Source organism: Chiloscyllium punctatum, chromosome 52 (genome assembly GCF_047496795.1).
Source record: "Chiloscyllium punctatum isolate Juve2018m chromosome 52, sChiPun1.3, whole genome shotgun sequence".
NCBI lineage: Eukaryota > Metazoa > Chordata > Chondrichthyes > Orectolobiformes > Hemiscylliidae > Chiloscyllium > Chiloscyllium punctatum.
In genome coordinates, this window is record NC_092790.1 from 46,013,136 (window position 1) to 46,028,205 (window position 15,070).

The 15,070-nt window shown below is 44.0% G+C and overlaps 1 long non-coding RNA gene across 4 annotated transcripts in view; it reads right to left on the minus strand.

Moving 5' to 3' along the window:
* Positions 1-1,326: 1,326 nt before the first annotated feature.
* The window catches only part of LOC140470633 (uncharacterized), a 50,705-nt gene continuing 36,961 nt past the window's right edge, over positions 1,327-15,070 (minus strand). For 2 of the 4 annotated variants that reach the window (XR_011956562.1, XR_011956561.1), the window contains one exon: positions 1,327-15,015. This is a non-coding gene — a long non-coding RNA (uncharacterized lncRNA). The remainder of the gene's footprint in view (positions 15,016-15,070) is intronic. The other 2 variants (XR_011956563.1, XR_011956564.1) reach the window with 2 other exon arrangements.

A 15,070-nucleotide genomic window follows, 5' to 3' on the forward strand; every position in this document is an offset into this window, starting at 1 on the left:
ATCACTGACATACATCTCTATCATTTATTCCAATCTCCAACTCACATTTTGGACTGATTTGATTCCTTCTCGCAGCATGGTTATGAGACTGGCCGTGCCTGATGTCCTACTCACCTCTACATTCTGCTCTGTTCCTGACCTGCTGCTTTGTTTCCCAGCCTTCTGGTTTATTAGTTTAAATCCACCCAATTTGCACGAGAAAACCTCCCCACTAGGTTGTTGGTGCTCATCCAGTTAAGATGCAATCTCTCCATTTCTTAAAGCCCCCACCTGTCCTGGAAGAGGGCCCAATGATCCAGAAATCTGAAACCGTCGCCCCTGAACTAGCTCTTTTACCATATGTTAATCGTTACTTAATCCTTACCTCTTTTACACGAGGCACTGGGTGTAATTCATATATTACAGAGAATTGTTTTTTTTTTGTCTCTCTCTCTCTCTCTCTCTCACATACACAAACACACACACCCTTCATAACTTTGAAGAAGAATACCTGGAACCTTATAAATAATCAGAATGATAAGTGGAATGAAGAAATTAGTTAAAGGTAGGATGCGAGAAATTAGAGTAATGAAATTACTCCTGATTGATCAGAACAGACGAAGATGTGAACTTATTGCAGTGATCAAAATTATGAAAAAAAGGGTAAAATAAGAATACTTCGTTTCTCTTAGCTGGCATTACAGCATCCCATTTTCAAGATCATCGGCACAAGACCTTGGAGTGAGATAAGGCAAAAGCTGTTTACTGAGAGAGTTGTTAGAATTTGGAATGCCCTACCTGGGAGATTTTTAAAGAAGACTCAAGAGGGAACTGGATATATATTTGAACGTTCCGAAATTAAAGGGCAACAGTGATAGAGGTGGCAAATGGGAGGATTTGGGAGACATTTCACAAGCTGATGCATACACAGTGGCCAAATAGCCTCCTTGTGTACATTAAAGTTCTGTACTCTACCATGTACAGATGCAAGTCAAAGCCAGTATCAGATTATTTCCAGCTGTAAATGTTGGCAAATATCTGATCATTTTGCTGCAGCATAACCATTTATAATGCAAGTATTGCAAGTTCAGCTTGATGATGAAGTCTAATTAGTACTCAGCACACGAAAATTTTAAATTTTGTATCCCAACAGATAAAACAAATATTTCCTTTGCTTTGCCACAAAACTCTTTCGAAAATGTCTGACTGTTCACTCACATGGATATGTTCTTCATTCTTTTTCACATTTCACATTAATACCATTCATTCTGAAAATTGCAAGGTTTCAAATTGTTGTTCACTTCAATTTAATAACACAAATCATTTATTTAATCTAATATTCTCTGTTCATACTGAATTATTGTCATTTTTCAATTGTTGGAAAAGAACTGAAGCTCGCACATTCAGTGAGAAATTAAACTGATCGATTATGTATAAATATGTAAGAACGCAATTTCTATATGACTGTTCAATCGTTTTCTCACTCGAAAAATACAATCATTCAGACGCCAACGACTTTCCAAATGTTGGAGCAACGATGTATTCATTTGAATACCGACAATGAGTATGTAATTGTAGCGAGTTTTGAGAAGATTTGTAGCTCAGGTTGAAGTTTTGGATGTAGGCTTCTTTGCTGAGCTGGGAGGTTCATTTCGAGATGTTTTACCATCTTCATCTTCAGTGGGCCTCAGGGGAACCAACGCTGAATATTCCTGCTTTCTATTTATATGTTTGAGTTTCTTTGAGTTGGTCATGTCATTTCCTGTGGTGAAGTCACATCCTGCTCCTTTTCTCAGGGGTGATAGTTGAGGTCTAACTCGGTGTTTTTGTTGATAGACTTCAGGTTGAAATGTCATGCTTCTAGGAATTCTCGTGCGTGCCTCTATTTGGTTTGTCCTAGGATGGATGTGTTGTCCCAGTTGAAGTGATGTTCTTACTCATCCGTTTGTGAGAATACTAGAGAGAGGATGATGTATTTTTGTGGTTACTTGATGTTCATGTATGCAAAAGCATGTAATTGTGATCAGCACTATAGTCAGATAACATGTTCTTTGTTTGGTATTAAATAAAACATACAATCTTTATTTTTGTATCATAAAATGTTGGCATGAAAGTATATTTTAGGTTGGTGTTATATTTATGGTACTAATTGTTTTCAGAGGTGATGCAATTATTGTTTGGTTGAATAATAATATTTCACACTTTTGTGAATCACAATTCACGAACATAGCAAATATCTGATTTTTTCAGATCAGATTGCAATCAAAAAGACTTTAAAAGATTTGAATTCAGTCACAGCTGCCTGTGATACTGGGTAAGACATTTGTCTGCTCTTAAATGAATCCAGAGAGCTTCCACCTGGGTCACGGCAGTCATTCAAACATTATTTCACAACAAATTATTTCGACTCCATCTTCGGTCTGAGCCTTGACTGCGGGCAGATGAATGGACATGGAGTGTCAGAATCACATCGCACAAGTTAATTATGGTGATGATATCTGGCCTGCCTCCCAGACTCCAAGCTATCTGGACCAGACACTGGGTAAAGATGTTAACAAGGTGACAGTATTCTGCAGCACATTGTGTCTCTCAAAGAAAGCTCCAAAACCGTGTTCAATAAATGTCACCTTCACATTCACCAGTATACAATTGTACAAAATTGTACATCTCTGTTGATGGAGAAAAATTAATACATGGGTCAACCAACAAAATCTATCTGAAGAACACAGCAGCAAATGACAGGTCCAGAATCACCTTAATAACAGAACTTGACGGATTCTGTCTGGTGTAGGTCATCACACACATATTGCACTAGTACTCAGGTGACTGTAAGAATGAACCCCAGAAGTGGACGTCTTGGCCTAACGCCCCTACAGAGCGTCCTGATCTCACACACATCACTCCCTCACACATTCAACAATTGAAAAGAATCCACATGCTGAGTGAAACATAGAACAGTACAGTGTAGACCCTTTGGCCTTGACGTCCTGCTGACTCTTTATCCTACTCTAACATCAGACTAACCTACATACCCTTCATTATGCTATCATTCAATTGCCTATCCAATGATCTCTTAATATATCCCCAATGCAGCTGACTCTACTACAGTTGCCAGCAGTACATTCCAACCATCCACCATTCTCTGTGAAAGGAACCTACCTCTGACATCTCCATTCAACCTTCCTCCACTTACCTTTAGGTTTTTCTCCCTCATGATAGATATTTGCACCATGGGAAAAAGTATCTGGCTATCCACTCTATCTTTGCCTCTCGTCATCTTATACACCTCTATCAAGTCATCTCTCATCCTCCTTTGAATTCATCAAATGCAACTTTCGTGAACTAAGTCATGGAGAAAGTGAGAACTGCAGATCCTGATGAACTGCTGATGCCCAAAGCTTTGACTCTCCTGTTCCTCAGATGCTGCCGCACTGGCTGTGCTTTGCCAGCGCCACACGTTTCGACTCTGATCCCCAGTACCTGCAGTTCTCACTTTCTCCATTACTTAGAGCTCTCCCCTCTGCACACTGCACAGGGAATTAATCAGCAGAAACCCATTGCATGTGAAGCTGACTGTTTAATTCTGGGAAGTTGCATTTGATGAATACATTTATTAAAAGACAAATTACAATTCATTCCCAGAGTTACAGTTTTTGTTCATGAATTGGGCAGCGTGAGAACAAACAATGAATGACTAAAGAACTCCGCATTATAGAGTATTCTAGGTGTTATATTCCAGGCTGGATGTCGTTTACTTTAATGCTGGGAATATCGGATAAACAGATGTGATAACGGAATGAGGTGAAATCGGGAAGTGTGACATTTTTGCCTTCACAGAGATGTGTTTGAGGGAGGTCAGAGCTGACAACTCAATATCCTGTGGTACAAGATCAATAGGCACGACAGGAGAGGTGGTAAAAGAGGAAGTGGGGTTGCATTACTAATTGTGGAGTTAGTTACTGCAGTAAAAATGATCTAATGCGGCTTGGTGGTTAGAGCTCAGGATCAAAACCATGAAGACACACCGCTGGGGATATATTATAGACTCCCAAACAAAAGAAAGTACAGGAGCTGATATAGAACCAATTTACTGAGGTGTGCTGATACAACAATAGGATCATTATATTCAGGCATTTCAATTCCAAACATTCATTCGGGCAGTGATAACATTTTTAAGAGCGGACAGATGCCTTGAAATTTATTGCAGGGAGCTTCTTATGTCAACGTGCAGCAGATACAACAATGGGCGGGGCTGTGCTGGGCCTCACCGTGGGGAACGAAGCCAGTCAGATGTTGCAGGCAGGGTTGGGTTGAGCATGAAAGGACCAGTGACCGTGTCTCCAATGTCTTGAGTTTGCTAAGGAAAAGACCCGAAATTGTTTGAAAAATAAAAGCTTTTTGGATTTGGGAGACCGATTTTATGAAAAGATTTGACAGGATTTGGCCAAAGTGCTGATGCTTCTGGGTGCAACTGTAACAGAACGGCGTGGGGCTCGAGTTAGGGGGTCACTTGAGCAAAATGTAATTGATGACAGTGTCGGCCCAGCATGTTACACCAAAGATGAATTTTAGGAATACAAGCCCAGAGAAACTCAGGTGTCGACACATTTCCGAACAGAATTAAAAAGGAAAAAGAAGCTTAAAGCAGTTACAAAGTGAGCAGGTCAACGGAGGTCCGAAAATAATATAGAAAGTGTAGGGCTAAACTTAAAAAGTCAGTAGAAGAGCAGAAGTGGTGGCGGGGAGTTAAAACATTCGAGGGTTGAGATGAGCAAGAATTCAAAGACATTCTTTCGGGTTATTAAGGGGAAGAGGATAATGTGGGAGAGAATGGGGAGTATTCGGGAACAAGGGGGCAGTCTGTGCACGGAGAATATGTTAAACACTGACTTTCTTCCGATCTTCAGTTTGAAGAAGGAGTTCCTGGATTCAAGGAGAGTGACCGTGTGATCCTTGAGTGAATTGATACAGAAGCTGGCAATGAATTGGAAGTTTTTGTGGGATAGAGAGTAGGCAAATGCACAGACCAGAATGAGCTGTATCTTAGGCTGACGTGAGGAGATTACAGTCTCTTAACTTTTCATTTTTGTTTTGCCTTTGGCCACAGAGAAGGTGTGATAGGACAGGATAACATCTAATATTCATACAACTTTCAAACAGAGTGCTAGAAATACCGCATGGGGTTAAAGACCACCAAGTCTCACATCAGTGAGAGGGAAATCATTTTCGAAAATTCTTCGGGCTGTTGAGGCTGGCTCATTAAATATCTTTAGGATTGAGGCAGACTGATTTTCATACAAGGTTTATGGGGAAAATATAGACAAGTGGAATGGGGGGAAATATCAAAATCGATCTCACCGAATTGAGTGGAAAAGCAGACTCAGTAAGGGGATAGACATATTGTTGTCCCTATGTCGAATTGTATCATTTTTACAATAGCCTTGTATTCACTGGAACATCAACCTCGCTCGCTGTGGAGTGAGACACAGTTTGGAATGCAGTCAATGGATTCAAGGAATTAATAAATGCAGTACTCTTAGACAGAAAGGACCAAGGGACTGTGACAACGCAGATTTTCTGTCGGGGTGAAGATTAGCATCAGCGCAGTTAGCACTACCAGAAGGAAAATCTTAGTAAGACATCTTCCAAGGCCAATCAGTGATCTTGGATGGAGAGCAGGTAGTTAGTGGCCTGGTGTCAAGGAGTGCTTAATGCCCAAATACTACATCACTGCAGTGTCTCCCTCCTTCCCAAACCAAAACTAAATGTGAAGGGGTAGAGAGACATGCGGTTCGTAGCAGAGTCAGGAGTAATGTTTGGCTCAAGAGGTTTTGGACAGCAGCAGCTCAGCGAAAACTACAGGCAAGATCAAATAAAGACCTTTCAACTTTAGTCTTGCAGCAATGGAGATGGCAGTTAGGACTGTTGAACGTTCCTCCTACGGGATGTGGGGAGCTCAGGGAAATTCCCACAGTCCCTGGTAACTACACGTGTGGAAAATGCACCCAGCTGCAACTCCTGGGAGATGGCGTTCGGGAGCTGGAGCTGGATGCACTCAGGATCATCTGAGATATTGAGAACTTCATAGATAAGAGCTTTCCTGTTGTGGTCACACCCAAGACTCGCCCCAATCATGTTTCTGTAATGAATATAATATACCAGTCCCGCTGTAAGATCCATGCTATGAGTACATCAGGCTTACCTATCTCTCCTGTTGCATTTAAATAAGGGCAATTTAATCCAACAGGAGTCCTTGCTCCCTGTTGTGTTCAAGACAGAGAGGAAGTTGGCAACCAGCTGGAATGGCAAACGGAGTAGGCAGAGAATGCAGGAATCCCCTGTGGCAATTCCCCATGAAAACAATTACACCGTTTTGGATACTGTTCAGGGGAAATACATTCCAGGGGAAAGCAGCAGTCGCCAGGTTGGTGGCACTACCATTGACTCTGGGGCACAGTTGGAAAGGGTAACAGTTAACAGGACCTTAGAGACAGAAGAGTCGATTGTTAGAGGGACAGATCGGAGATCCTGTGGCCTCAAATGGGAATCCAGAATGTTGAGTTACTGCCCAGGTTCCAGGGTCCAGGACGTCTCCGAGCGGCTGTAGAATATTCTCAAGGGGGAGGGGGAGCAGCCAGAAATCATTATGCACGTTGGCACAAATGACACGGGTAGATGTAGGAATGAGGTCGTACAGAGTGATTAGTGAGAGCTGGGAGAAAAGTTAAAAACCAGGACCTTGACGGTGGTAATCTCCTGATTACTTCCATTGTAATGAGCTAATGAAAGTAAGAACAGGAGGATATGGCAGATAAATAGATAACTAAAGAATTGGTGCGGGGGTGGGGGGCAGAGAGATTCAGATTTTTACATCATTGGAGTCTTTTCTGTGACAGAGTTGACCTGATCAGGAGGGACAGGTGGTGCATGCACTGGGAAGGGGACCAGTATCTTGTTGGCGAATTTTGTTCATGCGACAAGGGAGGATTTAAACTATATTGGCGAGGAGCAATACCGTCATGATCAGGGAGGCAAGAACGAGGCTGGTAGGAGATACAGTAATCAGAAGCAATAAATTGAAGAGACAGGCCAGGCTGGAACATGATAAGGAGTAAGGAATGCATGTTGGATTAAACTACTTTTATTTCTGTGCAAGAGGGTTGGCAGGTAAGACCAATAAACTAATGGCGTGGATAGGAACATGGGATTGGGATAATATAGCCTTTATAGAAACATGGCTAAGCGAGGGTCAGGACTGGCAGCTTCATGCATCAGGTACAGGTGCTTTAGGCGGGACAGGGATGCTGGAAGGAGGGGAGGAGGAGTTGAATTTCTGATTAAGGGATTATCACAGCAGTAATCAGAGATAAAATAACTGACCAATCACCCAGTGAGGCTTCGTGGGTGGAGCTAAGAAGTAGGAAGTGGATGATGATGTCACCGGGGTTGTACTATAGGCCTCCAAATAGTCAACGTGAATTGAGTAACAAATATGCAGGGAGAAGGGAGACATGCAGGAGCAATATGGTTGTCATAAGAGTGGATTTTAATTTTTGTAACAGACTGAGACTGCCAGAGCGTGAAGGGATTTGATGGAGTGGAATCCGATAAGTGAATTCAGGAAAGTTTCCTCCAGCAGTATGTAGAGGGTCCTACTTGGGAAGGGGCAAAACTCGAACAACTCTTGGGAAACAGAGCAGGACAGTTGACTGAGGTGACTGTGGGGGAGCACTTTGGGACCAGTGACCATCGTCCTATTAATTTTCAAATAGCTATGGAGAGGGACAAAACTGGTCCACAGGTTCAAGTTCTAAATTGGGACAAGGGGAATGTTGATGGGATTGGACAGGATCTTGCAGGGGTCGACTGGAGTAATTTGTTTGCAGGTAAATGACCCGCTGGCTAGTGTGAAGCCTTTAAACGTGAGATAGCTAGAGTTCAAGGACTATATTTCCTGTGACGGTGAAGGGAAAGTTTGGCAGGAATGGGGAACCCAGGATGACAAGAGATATTCAGGCATTGAGTGGAAAAAAGAGGGATGCGTGGCTCAGGCACAGGCAACGGGGATCAAGGGAGTCCCTGGCGCACAATAGGGGAGATAGGAGTTTACCTTTGATGGAAATCAGGAGGGCGAAAAAGTGGACATGAAAAAACCTTGGCTGAGAAGATTAGGATTAATCCAAAGAGGCACTTTGAGGATATGTGAGAAGTCTGGTTGAATTTATAACACAGATGGCAAACTGGAAGATTAAGTCCAATCCCAAGATCCTGTGATTAAACAAAGTAGACTACAACAGGATGAGGCAGTAATTTTTCAAAGTGTACAGCAAAATTATATATATTAGTGAAAAGGAAGGACTGTAGGAAAAGGAGTAATCTGCCATTTGTATCTAAGGAATTAAGGGAGTCTATCAAATTGAAATAGAAGGCATACAAATTGGCAAAGACCAAGGAGAAACTAGGAGATTAGAAAAACTTTAAAGATCAACAAAAAGCTTGATGGGATTTTGACTGGGTATACAAATGAGTAGCTATCCCCAGGGCAAGAATAGCAGTTTACAATGCTCGAGGAAACCTATTGCATGGTGAACATATGGCCTATTTAATTGTTGAAGTACTTATCTGAAGAAGTCTGTCAGCATAAAGATGAACCTGATAAAGTTAAAAATTACATCGTGCTTCGAAAGCAAGTGCTTCCTAATAAACCTGTTGGACTATAGCCTAGTGTCGTGTGATTTTTAACTTTGTCCACCCCATTCCAACACCGGCTCCTCCACATGAGAATCCTGACAGACAACCCCACCGAAACTGAAACACCTGTCAAGTACTTGACTGAGCCACGGAGGTGTTGGGGAGGGGTGTGTTGTTTAAACACAAAGTGCTGAATTGAACTAGACTTTTTCAACTGACGTTGCCATGGAGATAATCCTGACAACCAGCCTCCATTCAAAGCCACAAAGCACGTGAACATGGACTTGGCTGTGTCTCAGTACTTTTTCCAGTCACACTGACATTTGAAATATTCGCCCACGGACAGAATGCAAACCTTTCCTTCAAGATGAAAAGGCCAATGATATTCAGATCGGCATAGATCAAGTAACTATCAGATCTGAACATGAAATTCAATTCGAATTTCTCATCTGCAAATCCACCCTTTCCGTACCCTACAACAGAAAAAAAAACAAGTTAATACAGGATGGAACTCTATAAGACAATGATAGTATTAAATTGTAGTTTCCTTGTTCCCCCAAAGCTTTAAATCTCAGTCTAACAATTTCTCTCTCTTGTTAACTGAAATCCAAACCAATCTCATTCCTCCTTTCCTCCACACCCAGTTCTCACAATCTCTCTCCTCGCCTTGAATTCAGTTTCCGAGCTGCTGTCTGCAGACTAAGAACCAAATCAATGAGTTTGACTTGGAGCCTCCAGGGTGTTGGTGAATCCTCCCCCCATCTCCCAGAACCCCCATTCTCTGATGAGAACCATTCTGCACACACTGGCCAAATCATATCTGGTTGAACTAAAATTAACCAAATTAGAACTCCAATTAGAGGCCCATTCTTGTCATTTTCCATAACAATCCTGACTATTCATAAGAGTTCTGACAACTTGCTGCAAAATGCTCCCCCATTGATACTTTGGCCACTCGTCAGGACACCAGGCAAAGGGCTATTCCCCTGGGTCGTGTCCTCAGAAGAAAGAAGGAAGGGAGCTGCTAATGACAGATTAATCCCACAGCTTCCCTCCCTGGCACTGACCTGCCCTGCACATACGCGCCAACAACTAGCCAGCACTGCACCCGTGCTCTGATCTCCTTTCCAACGGAACATGCTCTCGATCACACAGGAGCCTGGGTGATTGACAGCAGCTGCTGCCCAATAGAGTGGAGGGGGAGGGGCTGGAGGACGGGAAATAATGGGATTGTAAACAATGACTGAATGTGGAGGACACTGGGGGATGGACAGGTCAGTGAGGGACAGGATCAGTGCAGCAGTAGGAGGGGATCCTGGACAAACTGAGCAATGGGAGAGTCTGACAGGATTGATACTACAGGAAGGTTCTGTTTGGAGACTCAGGCAGGGACAGGTGGGAGACAGTATGGCCTGGTGGCTTGGGCATGTTTACTAATCAGCCTCTTCAAAGCTGCTGTTACCAAACTCTGAACCCGATCCTCTTGGTCCAGAGGAAAGGACACTACCACCATTTCATAGTGGGGTGGTGGAAAGAAAGGAAGATTTGCTCAACCTCACTCACATGGAAACTCCATGAGCTCCTCGTACTTACTGTCTACGGTGGGGATGGAGGAGACAGAGCAGGTCGGAGGGGGTAGGGATATAGGGACTGCCTTTCAAAAGGAACTCACCTGTGTTGGTGTTATTAACAAGACCCAGTACACAGTCAACAACACAAAGCTGGTGTACGTGAACGTTATCCAGAATATTACCTCCTTTAACTGGGCGACACAGACCCCAATGTACAGAGTTAAGTCCTGGATATCAATAACAGCCTTCTGCGTGGGAAATCATGTCTCATGAACTGGACTGAGTTTACTGAAGAAGGAACAAAGCGGATTGATGAGGGCAGAGAGGTGAACATGATCTTCACGGACTTCAGTAAGGCGTTCGACAAGGTTCCTCATGGGAGATTGGTTCGCAAGGTTAGATCTCATGGAATACTGAGAGAAGTAACCATTTGAATATAGAACTGGTTCAAAGGTCGAAGACAGAGAGTGGTGGTGGAGTGATGATTTTCAGGCTGGAGGCCTGTGACCAATGGAATGTCACAAAGATCGGTGCTGAATCCACTACTGTTTGCCATTTATATCAATGTGAACATAAGAGGTATTGTTAGCATGTTTGCAGGTGACACCAAAATTGGCAGAGTAGTGGGCAGTGAAAAAGATTACCTCAGAGTACAACGGGATCTGGATCAGATGGGCGAATGGGCTGAGGCATTCAGTTTAGAAAAATGTGAGATGCTGCATTTTAGGAAAGCAAACCTTAACAGGACATTTACAGTTAATAGTAAGTTCCTGGGGAGTGTTGCGAAACAAAGAGACCTTGGAATACAGGTTCATAGTTCCTCGAAAGTAGAGTCACAGGTGGATAGGATAGTGAAGAAGGCAGTTGGTATGCTTTCTTTTATTGGTCAGAGAATGTAGTATCGGTGTTGGGATGTCATATTGTGGCTGTACAGGACATTGATTAGGCAACTTTTGAAATATTCCAGCAATTCTGGTCTCCTTCTTATCGGAAGGATGTTCTCAAACTTGAAAGGGGTCAGAAAAGAATTACAAGGATGTTGCCAGCGTTGGATAGGCTGTTTTCCCTGCAGCATCGGAGGCTGAGGGGTGACCTGATAGAGATTTATAAAATCAGCCGGTCATGGGTAGGGCAAATAGACAAGGTCCTTTCCCTGTGGCTGGGGTATACAGAACTAGGTGAGAGGGAGGGGAGAGTAGGCAGAGAGGGTGGGCTGAGGGTGGGGGGAAAGAGAGGATGTGGGGATTCAGAGGGGTGGCACAGGTGAGGACAGAGATGGAGGCAGGGGAGGACAGGCAGAGGCAGGGGAGAATCAGAGAACGGGGAGTGGAACAGAGGGGGAGGGAAACAGAGAGGGGGGAACAGAGAGTTATTTTATGGATCTACAACTCAACCCTGTTCCTGTTTTCTCCTCCTCACTTTCAATCCCTCTGAAGTGCTCAGAACTGCATAGTTCCTGGAAAGTAGAGTTTCAGGGAGACTGGCTGAAGACTGCATTTGCGAAGCTGACCTTTATTGGTCTGTGCACTCATCAATAAAGGGACCTGGGTTCGATTCCACTCTGTGTCGTGTTTGCACATTCTCCCTCTGTGTGTTTGCACGGGCATCCTCTGGGCGCTCTGGTTTCCTCAAAAAATCCAAAGAGGTGCAGGTTAGGTGGATTAACTGGGGGGAATGCTGGGTTACATGGTTTAGGTGGGATGCTATTCCGATGGTTGGTAAGGTCTCATGGGCTGAATGGGCTGCTTCCACACTGTATGGATTCTGTCACTGAGTATAAGAGTCAGGAGGTCACGTTGTGGCTGTACAGGGCATTGGTGAGGCCAGTTTTAGAATACTGCATTCAATTCTAGTCTCCCTGATTTCAGGAAGATAGGACTCAGCGCCATAATAACAAGTTCCTGGGAAGTGTTGACGAACAAATACACTGTGCAGAGTGGTTTGTTAGTGCCTTGAAAGTGGGGCTGAAGGTAGACAGGTCAGTGAAGGTGGTGTTTGGTATGCTAGCTGTTATTGGGCAGTGCATTGAGTATAGGAGTTGGGAGATCATGTTTCGGTTGTACAGTTTATCAGCTCAGCCACTTTTGGAATGCCCAGACTGCTTTACATTCTAGTCTCCCTGCTATAGGAAAGATGTTGGGAAACCTGAAAAAGTCCAGAAAAGATTTATAAGGGTGATGCCAGTATTGAAACATGTGACCCATAAGGAGGGGCAGAGGACATTTTGCCTGGAGTAGTGGACGTTGTGGGATGGCATTATACAACGTCTTCAAAACTGCAATGTTTCCTGCAACTATCACCATTTCAGATGCTGCCAGACCTGCTGAGGATCTCCAGTAATTTTTTTTTTTGTTTTTTTTCAGATTTGCACGATTTTGCTGAGGCACTCAGAGTCATCGACATTTAAAAGGTTTTATATTTTGTTGACTCTCACCCCTGGGATGGCAGGACTGATGGATGAAGAGAACACAATCCTTGTTTAATTCTCCTTTCCTTTGTCTTTCTGAGCTGTTGCCTGCATCACCAATACTCTATCCCCCATTCCCTGACCTGAATCTGGCCCATCTAAGCCACTCTTTAGCTCCCAACCCCCTGCCAGACTAGTTACAATCTCACCAATGGAACTGGCAATCACCCCACCAGGAGATTTCTCCCAGCCCTGCCCAGGGGTAACCAGTCAGGCTGGTACAAGTCTCACCTAGCCCAGAAACGGTCGCAGTGCCTGGAAAATCTAAACCCTTCTCTGGTACACCATTTCTCCAGCCACACATCCAGCTGATCTATCCTCTTGTTCCTGCTCTCACGAGCACATGGCACTGGGTGTAAGTCTGACATTATTACTTTTCATTTTAATATATCTCTGATTTTCCTTTATACATATTTCAGGCCCTCATCCCTTTGTTTCGCGATGTCGTTGGTATCTGTGTGTTCCACAACCATTGGTTATTTACCCTCCAGCTGCAGAACTCACTGTAGCCACTCCATGCTATTACAGATCCTAGCACCAGGGAGGTAACATGCCATCCTTGATTCATGTCTATGGCCACAGAAGTACCTGTCCTTACTCTGACGATTGATCCCACGTCACTATAGCCCTGCAACTGTCTTTCCTCCTGTTCGGTGCAGCAGAGCTATCTGTGGTGTCATGACCCTGGCTGTTGCTGATTTCCCTGAGAGGCCACCCCACCCATTCACCCCCAACAGAATTCCAACCAGTATACAATATCTGTTTGAGAAGGGGATGATGAATGGGGACTCCTGCACTCCCTTGCTGAGCCTTTAACTTGATGTGATGGTCACCCATTCCCTTTGTGCCTGTGTAACCCTCACCTGCAGTGTGACAAACTCACTAAACGTGCTGTCCATAATATTCTCAGTATCATAGACGGTCCACAGTGAGTCCACTCACAGCTCCAGATCTGAAAAGCAGTTTCCCAGGAGCGCAGATGGACACACTTCCTACACACATAGCCGTCAGGGACACTAGAAGCATCCCTTATTTCCCACATTGTACAAGAGGAGCCCACCACGGGTCTGAGGGGTCCTGTCACAATGTCTCTCTAGATTTAGCTAGTTACTCCCATTAAGAGAATTTAAAAGAGCTTTCAACCTTCCTTCACTTCAAACATGTCCATTATAATCAATAGCCCCAATCTTTACTTAAGCTGATATATTTTACTTTAAAAACTGTTAACAAATACTCCGCAGTATCGCTTACAAATTGGCTGTTCCCATTGGGACCATGCGAAATTCTGTATGGCCTGAACTAAAACTGAGTTTCAGCTTCACCTTCTCCCTGTCTCATCTCCCTCTGTTTTCACCCAACTCCAAAACACTCTCATTGAGCCAAGCAGCCCTCACAGTGCAGCCCTGTCATTTTCATTGTCTGCTCACACCTACACTGCCCTCAGCCTCCTGAACTGTTCCAATGCATCTCAATGGGAGCTCAGGGACAGCACCTCATCTTTCAATTCAGCCCTTTGTAACCCCAGAGTCAACATGGACCTCAGCAGTTTCTGAATGAACAGACAGTTGTCAGAACCTGGAACATTTCACCTGAAAAGGTACTGGAATTTGAGTCAATAAGAAATTTTAATGGGAAATTTACAGGGAATTGAAAGTAAGGAGTTCACAGGTTAAAGTCATGAAGTGGTTGACTGGGTCAAAACATGACAGTTCCTGCAAAGAGTCGAGGAGTAGTTTGGATAAATCTATGTTCCCTCTCAGACCAATATCTCCTTCCCGAGCTGCAAGGCCCAAAACAGAGCACATACCCCAAGGGTGATCCAACCATGAATTTGTACATCTTTCTGGTATTTGCTTGACAAAGATATGAGAGTCTGGAATAGGGTGGTTCTGGAAAAGCACAGCAGTTCAGGCAGCTTCCGAGGATCAGTAAAAGCCCTTCATCAGGGATAGAGACAAGGTGCTTGCAGGGTGCAGAGATAAATGAGAGGAGGGTGGGGGTGGGGAGAACATAGCAAAGAGTACAATAGATGAGTGGGAGTGATGATGAAGGTGATGGGTCAGAGAGGAGGGTGGAGTGGATAGGTGGAAAGGAAGATAGGCAGGTAGGACAAGTCATGGGGACAGTGCTGAGCTGGAAGTTTGGAACTGGGGTGAGGTGGGGGAAGGGGAAATGAGGAAACTGGTGAAGTCCACATTGATGCCCTGGGGTTGAAGTGTTCAAAGGCGGAAGATGAGGCGTTCTTCCTCCAGGCGTCTGGTGGTGAGGGAGCAGCGGTGAAGGAGGCCCAGGACCTCTATGTCATTGCTGAGTGGGAGGGGAGTTGAAATGTTAGGCCACAGGACTTTGTTTTTACCTAAAA